Raw genomic sequence first — 10,442 nt, forward strand, 5'->3', positions numbered from 1 at the left:
CGTCTTTTCTTGCTGGCGAGAAGGTAGCGCGGGACAATCTTAACCTTCTAAAGAAGACACCTTACAGATAAATAGAATGTCTGTACCTGATAAAGCCGAGACTATTGGTACGCCCCAAATGCAAGGCATGGTAGTGGCTGAAGACCCTTTAGGTAAACTGAATTATCAATGGATTCCAAACTCACTTCGATAGTGTATCATGATTGTCTTTTCCACTGAGTTGGGGTGGAGATAGTTCCAGCCTTCTCACAGAGGCTCATAGAATCATAGGAACCTGTGTGGCAGGTTTTCGGATACTGGCAGAAGTATAGACGTCTAGGATCTGCGCTGGTTCCCTTAGTAAGCACTTCAGTAGGTATGCCAGAAGCGTTTAAGATACATCATTGTGTTGAAAAGGGCAGAGGCCTGGAATATCTTTGAAATCATAGTAAGTGATTAATAAACGACTAAGCTCTTCCCCAAGATTTCTCTGGAGACTGCTACAGATTTAGACCAGGATCCCTCATTCAACCCCAGCTTATCTTATTAGGTTCTAATTCTTAGAGAAAAGTTATATTCCCACCCCCTCCCCCAGGAGAAAGTTCTGATAAACAAAAAGGATAAAAATAACCAAACTTTGTCCATTTATTGTCTCTCAAAACCTGAATTAAAAAAAAAAAACAGATTATAGAGCAAACTCAAATAAAAGAACAGTGTATATCCCTTCCTCCAGTTACTCAACAGTAGTAATATGGGATGTTTATTCTGTGCCTGTCTTCCTGCCAGTGCTGGAGGGATACAGTAGTCAGGGGGACAGACAGGTCCTCTACACTCACGAAGCATCAGCCTGTCTTAGGGACAAGGGAGAAGATGACAATGATGTAAAGCGTAAATCGGGTAAGCCTGCTTGCTGGTGGCCTGGCTAGGAGCTCAGGGACTGTTTTTAACCCAGATGACTGGCTTTCCCAGATGCATGTCATTTCCTGGCAGTGTGACTTCCAACAAGACAGTCTCTATTGAGTGTCGACTTCTTCATCTGTAAAATGGGTACAATGACTGTAGCAATCTATCAAATAATGAGATGCATGAAAGTTCGGTGTAGATGGATCCTTGGGGACATTCTCCACCCTCACCCGTGCTAAGTGACAATCCTGTTATCTCCTAGACAGCCTCTGTCGAACCTCTTCATGCCTTAGAACTTTTCAATGACGCGGAGCTTAGCTAACTGGTTGTTCTACTCTGGGATTCTTTCAACAACACATCCTTCTGGTGGGTAATGAACTCTGTCCTTAGGAGAGACCACTGAGCAGTTGACCCCTATAAAAGATCCAAGGAGCTTCCATGTGAGAACAATATTATTTTCATGGTTTTAAAGCTAGAAAAAAAGATTTTTTTTTAAACTCAAAGTGCTCCCTATTTTCCCTATGAGGCTAAGAGGATGTTCACAGCAATCTGAGGTGGCAGGAAAGACAGGAGGAAGTGGGGGTGGCGATCTGTGGCTGTGGAAGTCATCAGAGGAGCAGAGTCATGGCTCCCTCTGGTCCAGAGCCCGGGGTTGACAGCTATAGAGCAGGGAGCCCTTTGTTTGGAAGTTTGTTTTGAACCTTGACGCTCCAGATGGTCACAAACAAGTCCCACTTGGAAACAGGTTTCCGCTTGTTGAAAAGCCCTGCGACAACATTACCAGGAGAGCACTTTTCTGCCTTCATTACAGGGAGGAGGATGCCAACTCGGGCAAGCTTCACCCATGGCCATTGCCTTGATCTCTGAGGCGGTTGTGGGGCTGTGTGTGATGCAGCTCCTCTTCACCGGCACTCATCCTTACTGACCTCATGGGCCTAGCCAGAGCCATGTCTGTCTCTCCTTTTCACCTTCTGTCCACACCCTCTCCTCAGGTGTTGTTATTATTTAGATAACACAGTCCTGAACCCCTACCTCTCCTTTGTTCCTACCCCCACCAACCTGTTGCGCTCTGGGCTCCTCTCTGCCATATCTGCCCACTCCTCACCATTCTTGTTCTGGTGCCGTTCTTGTTTATGGTGAATGTGTGCTCATTCACCCTCACCTTGACACAAGTATAGGAACCAGGGAGGTGTGTTCGTAATTCAACGGATGCCACCTCTACGTACCGGAGCACCTCGCTAAGAGGGAGAAATTCTACTCTTATTTTTGAAAAAAATGATGTGTAGTAACATATGGAGCAAAGGGGCCTTGGTTTGGAAGTATGTGATTAAATGAGAAAGGTAAGTTACAGAACAATGCATCTGGAATATTCTTTGCAGTAATGCATACATGTGGACATACATGTTGTATGTACCATATAATGAGATCTAGAATACACATATTGTATCATATAAAGGGATCCAATTATGTCTTAGTTAGCGTTTTATAGCTCTGAAGAGACACCATGAACAAGGCAACTCTTCTGAAGGACATTTGATTGGGGCTGGCTTACAGTTTCAGAGGTTCAGTCCATTGTCATCACGGTGGGAGACATGGCAGTGTGCAGGTAGACATGGTGCTGGAGGAGGAGCTGAGAGTTCTACATCTTGACCTGACAGCAGAAGGTGACTGTGCCATAGTGGGAATACTTTGAACCTAGAAAATATAGAACAAATAATAGAACAAAGTCAAAGCCCGCCTTCACAGTGAGACACTTCCTCCATTAAGGCCATACCTCCTCAACAGTGCCAATCTCTATGGCCAAGGATTCAGACACATGCATCTGTGGGGGCCATTCCTACTCAAACCACCACAAATTACTACCCCACAAATGGGTCCACGTGCACACGCAGGTTCGGTCTTCACGGTGAAGGCAGTAAAAAGAAAGAGGCAGTGGGATAAGATGTTCTGGCAGCTGTTCCAGCTGTGTGACTTTAGGTCATACCCCTCAAACCCATAGGTTCCTCACACATAAAATGAAGATGCCATCAAGACTCGTCTCGTTGTGAGCATCCATAGCAATAACAGAGACCCAGTTTGGTCCACTCGCAGGTGGCTGCTTGCTACTTTCAACTGTCATTAGCCTTGGAGCAAACCTCCTTGACTTGTTACATGGGCCCAAGTCTCCATATTTCTAACAGGAGGATTGTATCAGAGACTTCCAGAGGCCTGATCCTGGCTGGAGAGTCCTCTGTTGGAGCTGGACAGATGTGACCATTTTCCAAGGTCATGTGGGGATCTTTAATCTCCTAGGGCACTGCTGAGGCCCAGGCCCTAGGCGCATCAAGTCCTTCAGGAGACAGCGTTCTGCTTACTGCCCCCTGGCCCCATGTGGGTTTCCAATCCCAGTCCTGTCCTTTTCCCCACCTCTGTGGAGTTGGCAGGACTTGGCCCTGTTGTTCTGGCTGGAACTGCTATGCTTTTCCTCTAGTTCCTCACATTGTTTTTGCGGAGCTCTGTTGAAAACAAAATCAAAGTAGTTTCCAAGATGTCTGTAAGGCTTCTGGGGGCTTGGGGGCAGGGTGCGGGACAAAGGGTTGCCTCAGAGAATTGAGGGTGACCACCTGGCCTTCAGTCAGAAGTCCCCACTGCAGGATTCTGCTGAGGTCTTGTAGGGATGTCCGTCCACGGCTCAGAGCTCCTTCCTGATGCTCACTCTCCTAGCAGAAGGAAGAAGCTGGGGTACAGCCAACTGGGGGATACACACTACGGAGAGCCAAGCGCGGAGCAGTCCTGTTACTGCCTTGTCTGCCTGAGGCTCAGCTTCCCCATCATAGACTCTGAGGGGACATCAGGAATCATCCTGCCCCACCCCCTCCAGGTTACAGGTTGAGTGTGTCTTACTTTTTACTCAGCATCTCCCTTGCCTCCCTCGCTGCTCTGCTGCCAGCAGAGCCTACGGCCACTGCGCTTACCTTGGAGAGTAGTGGTCATGTCCTCAAGATCTTCTCAAGTCCCATGTTTTCCTTGAGCCCCTCCTTGCAACCACTTGAGCACTGACCACCCGGGGCTTCCAGTGGGTGTCTCCATCTTGGGAGCTCTGTGCCCACTACTCTCATGTTCGTTTGCTCGTCTTCCGTGTCAGCAAAGCTAGTGCCTCCTCATTCTCTTTGCCCTGGTTTAAGGGACAGAAGTAGGCAGCCTGCACAGTGTCTTCAGTTAAAGACACTGTGTCTGTTACTCCTTAAGTTCAGTATAAGTTAGTTCTTAGACCCTCTTCCCTAGGTTCACCCTGTTCTTTGTATACTTGGATGCTCTTTAGCATCTAAGTTCTGTCTCTGGACGTGGAAGACAAGGCCTTCCACTGAAACCTTTAGACTTCTGGGTATTCACATCTCCCCACACGACTTAGGATTACAAGTGGGTCTCCACACCTACCCTGAAGGGAAGCACAATATTGTCTTGTATAAGAAGAAAGAATTAGGACTCAGCACATATGGGTTGCAGGTTCTTTTTTATTTCCTAGCTCTTTAGCTCTGGGATACAAGTAGATTCTCTTTGTCTTGGTCTATTCAAGTATAATGAATAACAGAACTTTTTTCCCTGGTGGTATAATTTTCTCTTTTCTGTGTATGTCTCAGGGTTGATCCAGGAGTGGGATGAAAACCCCATCTCATAAGTTAAAGTATATGCAAAGTTGGTTGTCGTCCCTTTTCCCTTCTATCAGTATAGATAAATACTTCAGGCTTAGAATTAACACGGAATTGCAAACAGTGTGAACCCAGGCATGGAAAAAGGAATGCAGAAGTCAGTGCCATGCACATACTAGTTTTATTCCTGGAAGACCCTGCATGGGGCGGCACGTTGTGATCTTGGTGTGACGTATGAACCATGTCAGTGTGCCGTGTGATCTCTGCAAGAGGATCGAACCCCTGCGTGTGAGAGCACAACACAGGTTTAATTCTCAGAGCCCCAAAGATGTAGGGTGTGAGCACCGTGGGCGCTCAGGGGTGTCATCCAGTGGTTCCTCCTCTGGAACACAGGCCTGAAAGGCAGGAGGGCTGGTCATGCACGGAGCCCTTGATGGAAGCAGTGATCAGGATGGATCTTCCACAGCGAGGTCACAACTTGGTGCTGAGAAAGGCCTGCAACTGCCGCAGCTCTTTTGGGATAACTGCATTAAGAGTTGAGTTTTGGGGCTGGAAAGATGGCTCAGTGCTTAAGAGCACTGACTGCTCTTCCAGAGGTCCTGAGTTCAATCCCCAGCAACCACATGGTGACTCACAATCATCTGTAATGGGATCTGATGCCCTCTTCTGGTGTGTGTCTGAAGACAGCTGCTGTGTGCTCATATAAATAAAAAGTAAGTAAATTTAAAAAAGATTTGAGTTGAGTCTTCCATCAAATCTTTTTCTGATTCATCATTTTGCCCCTGAATTAGATATCACTTTCAAACATAGCTGCTTCCTTTTATGAGCTAACCTTACTTCGTTGTTTTGGATTAAAGGTGTGCACTAAGGCTGTACCTGTATTCCAGCCAGAGGGATTAAAGGTGCGTGCTAAGGTTGAGCCACACCACAACTAGAAACAGGATTTCTAGCATAAGCAGTACAATCTCTGTGTTCACGGTGTGATCGAACATCCTGCAACACCGCCATATGACACCATGACCAAAAGTAACATGTCAGGATGAGTCTACTGTATCATACACCTTCTGGTAGCAACCTGCTACTGAAGAAGTCAGGGCAGGAACTCAAGTTGGATAGGAACCTGCAGGCGGGAACTGATGCAGAGCCCATGGAGGAAGGCTGCTTATTGGCTTATTCCTCATGGTTTGCTCAGCCTGATTTCTTATGGAGCCCAGGACCTGGATCATTTCTGGGGGGTGAGTGGGTGGGTGGGGAGCATGTACTATATAAGCTAGGCCTTGCCACATCAATAATTAAGAAAATGTACCACAGGCTTGCCCAAAGGCCAAATGTAGTAGGGGGAATTGTCTCAGTTATGTTTCCTCCTCCAAAACGACTCTAGCTTATGTGAAGTTAACATACAATTAGCTAGCACAGGTTGCTGGGTGGTTAAGAGCATTGGGCTGTCCCAGAGGACCCAGGTTCAATTCCCAAAACTTTCTTGGTAGCTGACAATTGCCTGTTACTCCAGTTTCAGATGATCTAATGCTTTCTCCTGGCCTTTGCAGACATTGGGCATAAAAGTGGTGCACAGACATCCATTCAGGCAAAAATCCCTCTACACATAAAAAAATTGGAAGTATTCTAAAATATAATTCATACAGATCACATTGAGGAACATTACAGACAACTAGAAAAATAAGGTGGATAGATATTCAACCATCCAAATAAGCCACTTAATACCTAGTATACAGATGGGGCAAAATCCAATTGTAAGGTTTCATGTATAATTTGTTTGAATGCCCTAAAACAAACTTACAACATACCACATAATACAGGAAAAAAACATTTTTTTTAAAAAATCATTTTATTTTATTTTATTTTAAGATTTATTTATTTATTATATGTAAGTACACTGTAGTTATCTTCAGACACTCCAGAAGAGGGCGTCAGATCTTGTTATGGATGGTTATGAGCCACCATGTGGTTGCTGGGATTTGAACTCCAGACCTTTGGAAGAGCAGTCGGGTGCTCTTACCCACTGAGCCATCTCACCAGCCCGGAAAAAAACATTTTAAGAAAGATGGGATCTAGAAAGATGTTTGCTGAGCTGAGGAAATACTTAGTTCTTGGTGGGAAAGAGACAGAGAATGACAAAGGACCAACTCCAGAGGGGAGGGGTCTCAGGGAACACTAGCTGCAGGGTCATATTTTATTTTAAGCCCCCCCTTTTTAAACAAGGAAAGTGTATCTGTGAGTTTTCATGTGACTAAAAATTAATTCTGCTGTACCGTGGCGCATCCCTTTGATGTCAGCACTGGGGAGGCAGAGGCAGGCCAATTCCTGTGATTTCAAGGTTTCCCTACTTTATAGAGAGAGTTTTGGGGAAGCCAGGGCTACAAATAAAAACAAAACTGCAAATCAAACCAAGTACTTACGATGGTACCTAGCTCACAGTAAGGGCTAGATATCACAGCTTCGAGCAGGACCCTGAGTTTCTGTCTAGCCAAGGCTGGGAGTGTGGTTACTCTCGGAGTCAAGCAAGAATGAGTGGCTGAAGTCTGGATTCCCAAGTTGGTCACTGCAGGCCAAAGGATGGGATCTGTTCCTTACTCCCCAGATGTCCCACTCCAGTTTGTTCATCTGGAAGATAAAGGGATTGGATGAGATGCCTCTCCTCCGCCCCAGGCTTTCCCATGCCATAAAGTGTAAATGGTTATATGTTTGAACATACCTTCTCCAATACTTCCTAGAAAATCATTTGGATGGTTTCTGTTTCTCCCCTCCCCCCACTTATAAAAACACTGGGATGCAAAGCATCTGGCAGCATGGGTCTCTGGTGCACAGTAATGTGGAATCCTTTATGCAAAATTTATTTGGTCAAAGGCTGTGGTTTTCTTTATCCCTGTCATTATTTGCTCTTCAGAGAACCTTCAGCTTTGACATCTTTATTAGTGTCTTTGGCCTGGTGGTGGAGCAAAACCACTGGGTACCCAGTCACTGTGGCGAGCTCGGAATCTATGTGGGTGTGCTGAAAAACATGCAATATTTATTCCCAACCCCCTGGTTCCTGCACGCGGAGCGGAGATGGAGATGGTTGAAGCCCCGAGTTCCCTTCCAGCAGAAAGAAGCTGGGTGAGGTTCTGATTTCAGTACCGGCAGATTCCAATTTCAGTACTGTCTCTTCTTTAGAGAGGTAACTGATCAGGTGTTGATCTGGACCTGGAGGCCCAGAGCATGAAAGCCTCCTTTTACAGAGCCGGGCACCGCCCAAAGGGTTTTCACTCATTAGCTCATTTAATTTTAATTTTTCTGGGAGGTCTATGAGATGGGAATTATTACTGCCATTCTTCATGAGAATACAGACCCTTGGCAGTAGAAAAATCAAATGTCTTAGCTCATATCATAGTTGCCTCTCCTATAATGATTCAAAATAAACTAGATCAATGCAAGTCTGGTTGTGCCAGAAGATGCACCTAGTAGCATTAATCCCTGATACCCACGCCATAATCAACACTTGTGTGTTTGTATCTACTTGTGTGTGTACACAGGCATATGGAGGGCAGGATTAACATCGGTATCTTCCTCAATTGTTTTGTGCCATAGTTATGGAAACCTGGAACTCATGTATATGGCTAGACTGGCTGGCCAGTGAGCTCCTGTAATCAGTCTGTTTATTCCTGCCTTCCCTGTCCAGGGACTAGGACCAGAATCCAAACCCAGATTTCACAGGCAAGCACTTTACTGATGAAGTCATCTCCCTTGTCAACAACCAACATTTAAAACCCAGAGTTTGCATCAGATTTTAAAAGGAATTATAAAAGCAGCAGAGGGACTTAAGAAGATCACTGGGGATGAGGGTAAGACAGATTCATTATGTATGGTCAGGGAGGGGGTGGGGAGGGGTCGGGGGGGTTGGCGGGTTGGAATTATGACCAAAATACACCATGTACACATACAAAATTGTCCAAGAGTGAATTCTAAAACATAATGAAAATTGATTGGCGCAAGCACCTCTTGTTTCCTTGGTGAGCGAGCAGCCCTTACAAGACAAACCAGCCAAATTTGTGCATTTGGCTTCCAGAAACAACCCTTGCTCAGGGACTCAGGTGTTTGATGTCTGAGAAAATAAAGGCTGAGAGATTGTGCAGAACGCGTCCAGCTCCATCCAGATCGTTGGCGGCTCAAGTGGCACTCACGTTTAGTTACTTCGCCCCTCAAAGCACTCAACTCTCCTGCCTTGTGGAAAGCACGCGGCCCCTCTGGTTCCCATTTCGTATTGCTAGCCTGTAATCTTTCTCTTGTCTGGGATCTGGGGCAATATTTTAAGATATCACTCGCTGGGTTGCCAAAAATGTTGCTGAGCGTGAGTCACACAGAATGCAGCAGGTTTTCTCTGCAGCTGCACCACTGCCATTTGCTGGACATTCTCGTGGGTGCTGTGCTGCTTGTTGGCCGGGCTTGGCGGTTTATGTATTCCGCTAGCAGAGGATCGTGACAACCAAGAAGGCTCCAGGAAAGGCGTCCTCAGGGAGACAAACTCTTTCTTGATAAACCCTGCAGAAAACCCAAACAAACAACCCCTCCTTTGCTCTAAGCAAACTGCATAATTTACATTTCCATCCTGTTAGCGATTAGTGACGACTCTTTTTATCTTCTGTAGGTTCCGAGGAGCAGAGTCAGGTTCTTTTTTTTTTTTTTTTTCTTTTTTGGTTTTTTGAGACAGGGTTTCTCTGTATAGCCCTGGCTGTCCTGGAACTCACTCTGTAGACCAGGCTGGCCCCGAACTCAGAAATTCATCTGCCTCTGCCTCCCAAGTGCTGGGATTAAAGGCGTGCGCCACCACGCTCGGCAGGTTCTTATACTTCTAAGGTGAGTAAATGCTTTACCAACTGGGGCTAGCTCTCCAGTCCTCTGTCTTCTAAGCTTTATACGATGAGGCAACTACATGTGGGTCCTATTTCATCCAACCCTCTCCCAGGGTCTTTGTGAAGTCCTTCTCTGCCATTTATGTGCCATAAAGCATTAGAGAAGATGGCGGACATCTCTCAGACCACAGATCGCCTCGCTACGGTGGATTGCCTGCTTTGAAGGCCTGGCGAAGGACGTCGTGAACTGTGAGTTTGGAGACGCTCCACAAACAGGCAGCTCTGAGCAGCCAATGGTGGGGGTAATTTTTGTCATAACCGTTGCCAGTAGAAATTTAAAAAGATCACAGTGAATTCCCTGAAGCCCAACTGCTCTGTCTGTGCTGACCCCTGTTGGCGAACTCTTTGATCGCCACACTATGCCAGTGTGGCATAGTGGAGTCAGAAACAAACATATGCAAGTACCCTGCCCTCTCACATTTGTAAAAAGGGCTACTGTGGCGATGCTTCTCAAAATATACACTAATCAGAATTCCCTAGGACGCGTCTAAAAATTCCCAAGGACTTTGTGTTTAGGACTTCTGATTCTCCGAATAGAGTCAGCTCTGGGGATCTGAGTGTTGCTAAATCTGCCCAGATGATCTAGGAGTCCAGTCCCTGAGTGCCGCTTAAAGCCCGTTGGTGGGACCATGGCTGTTAGATGTTACACCAGCAGGTCAGCAGCACAAGAGACAGGGGAAGCACTGGGCCTTTAAGCTGAACTCCCGGGTGAGGGTGTGGGCACACAGCTTCCAGAAGGGGTTGGCCAAAAGCCTTCCAGAGGAGAGCAGAGGTGTGAGGGGACTAAAGGAGAGGAGTAGGTGTAAAGAGAGGAGCGCTTGGTGTGCTCAAGGTCATCCACAGACATTTATCACTAAAAACACACAAGATGAGACAGACATCTGGATGTTCCTTATCGTAAAGCTAGGTTAACGAAGCAAAATAGCATAATGATAAAAAGAACTGAGTTCTAGCTGCTGGGTCTTCTTCTTCTTCTTCTTCTTCTTCTTCTTCTTCTTCTTCTTCTTCTTCTTCTTCTTCTTCT

The sequence above is a fragment of the Mus pahari genome, chromosome 15 (genome assembly GCF_900095145.1).
Source record: "Mus pahari chromosome 15, PAHARI_EIJ_v1.1, whole genome shotgun sequence".
NCBI classification, from domain to species: domain Eukaryota; kingdom Metazoa; phylum Chordata; class Mammalia; order Rodentia; family Muridae; genus Mus; species Mus pahari.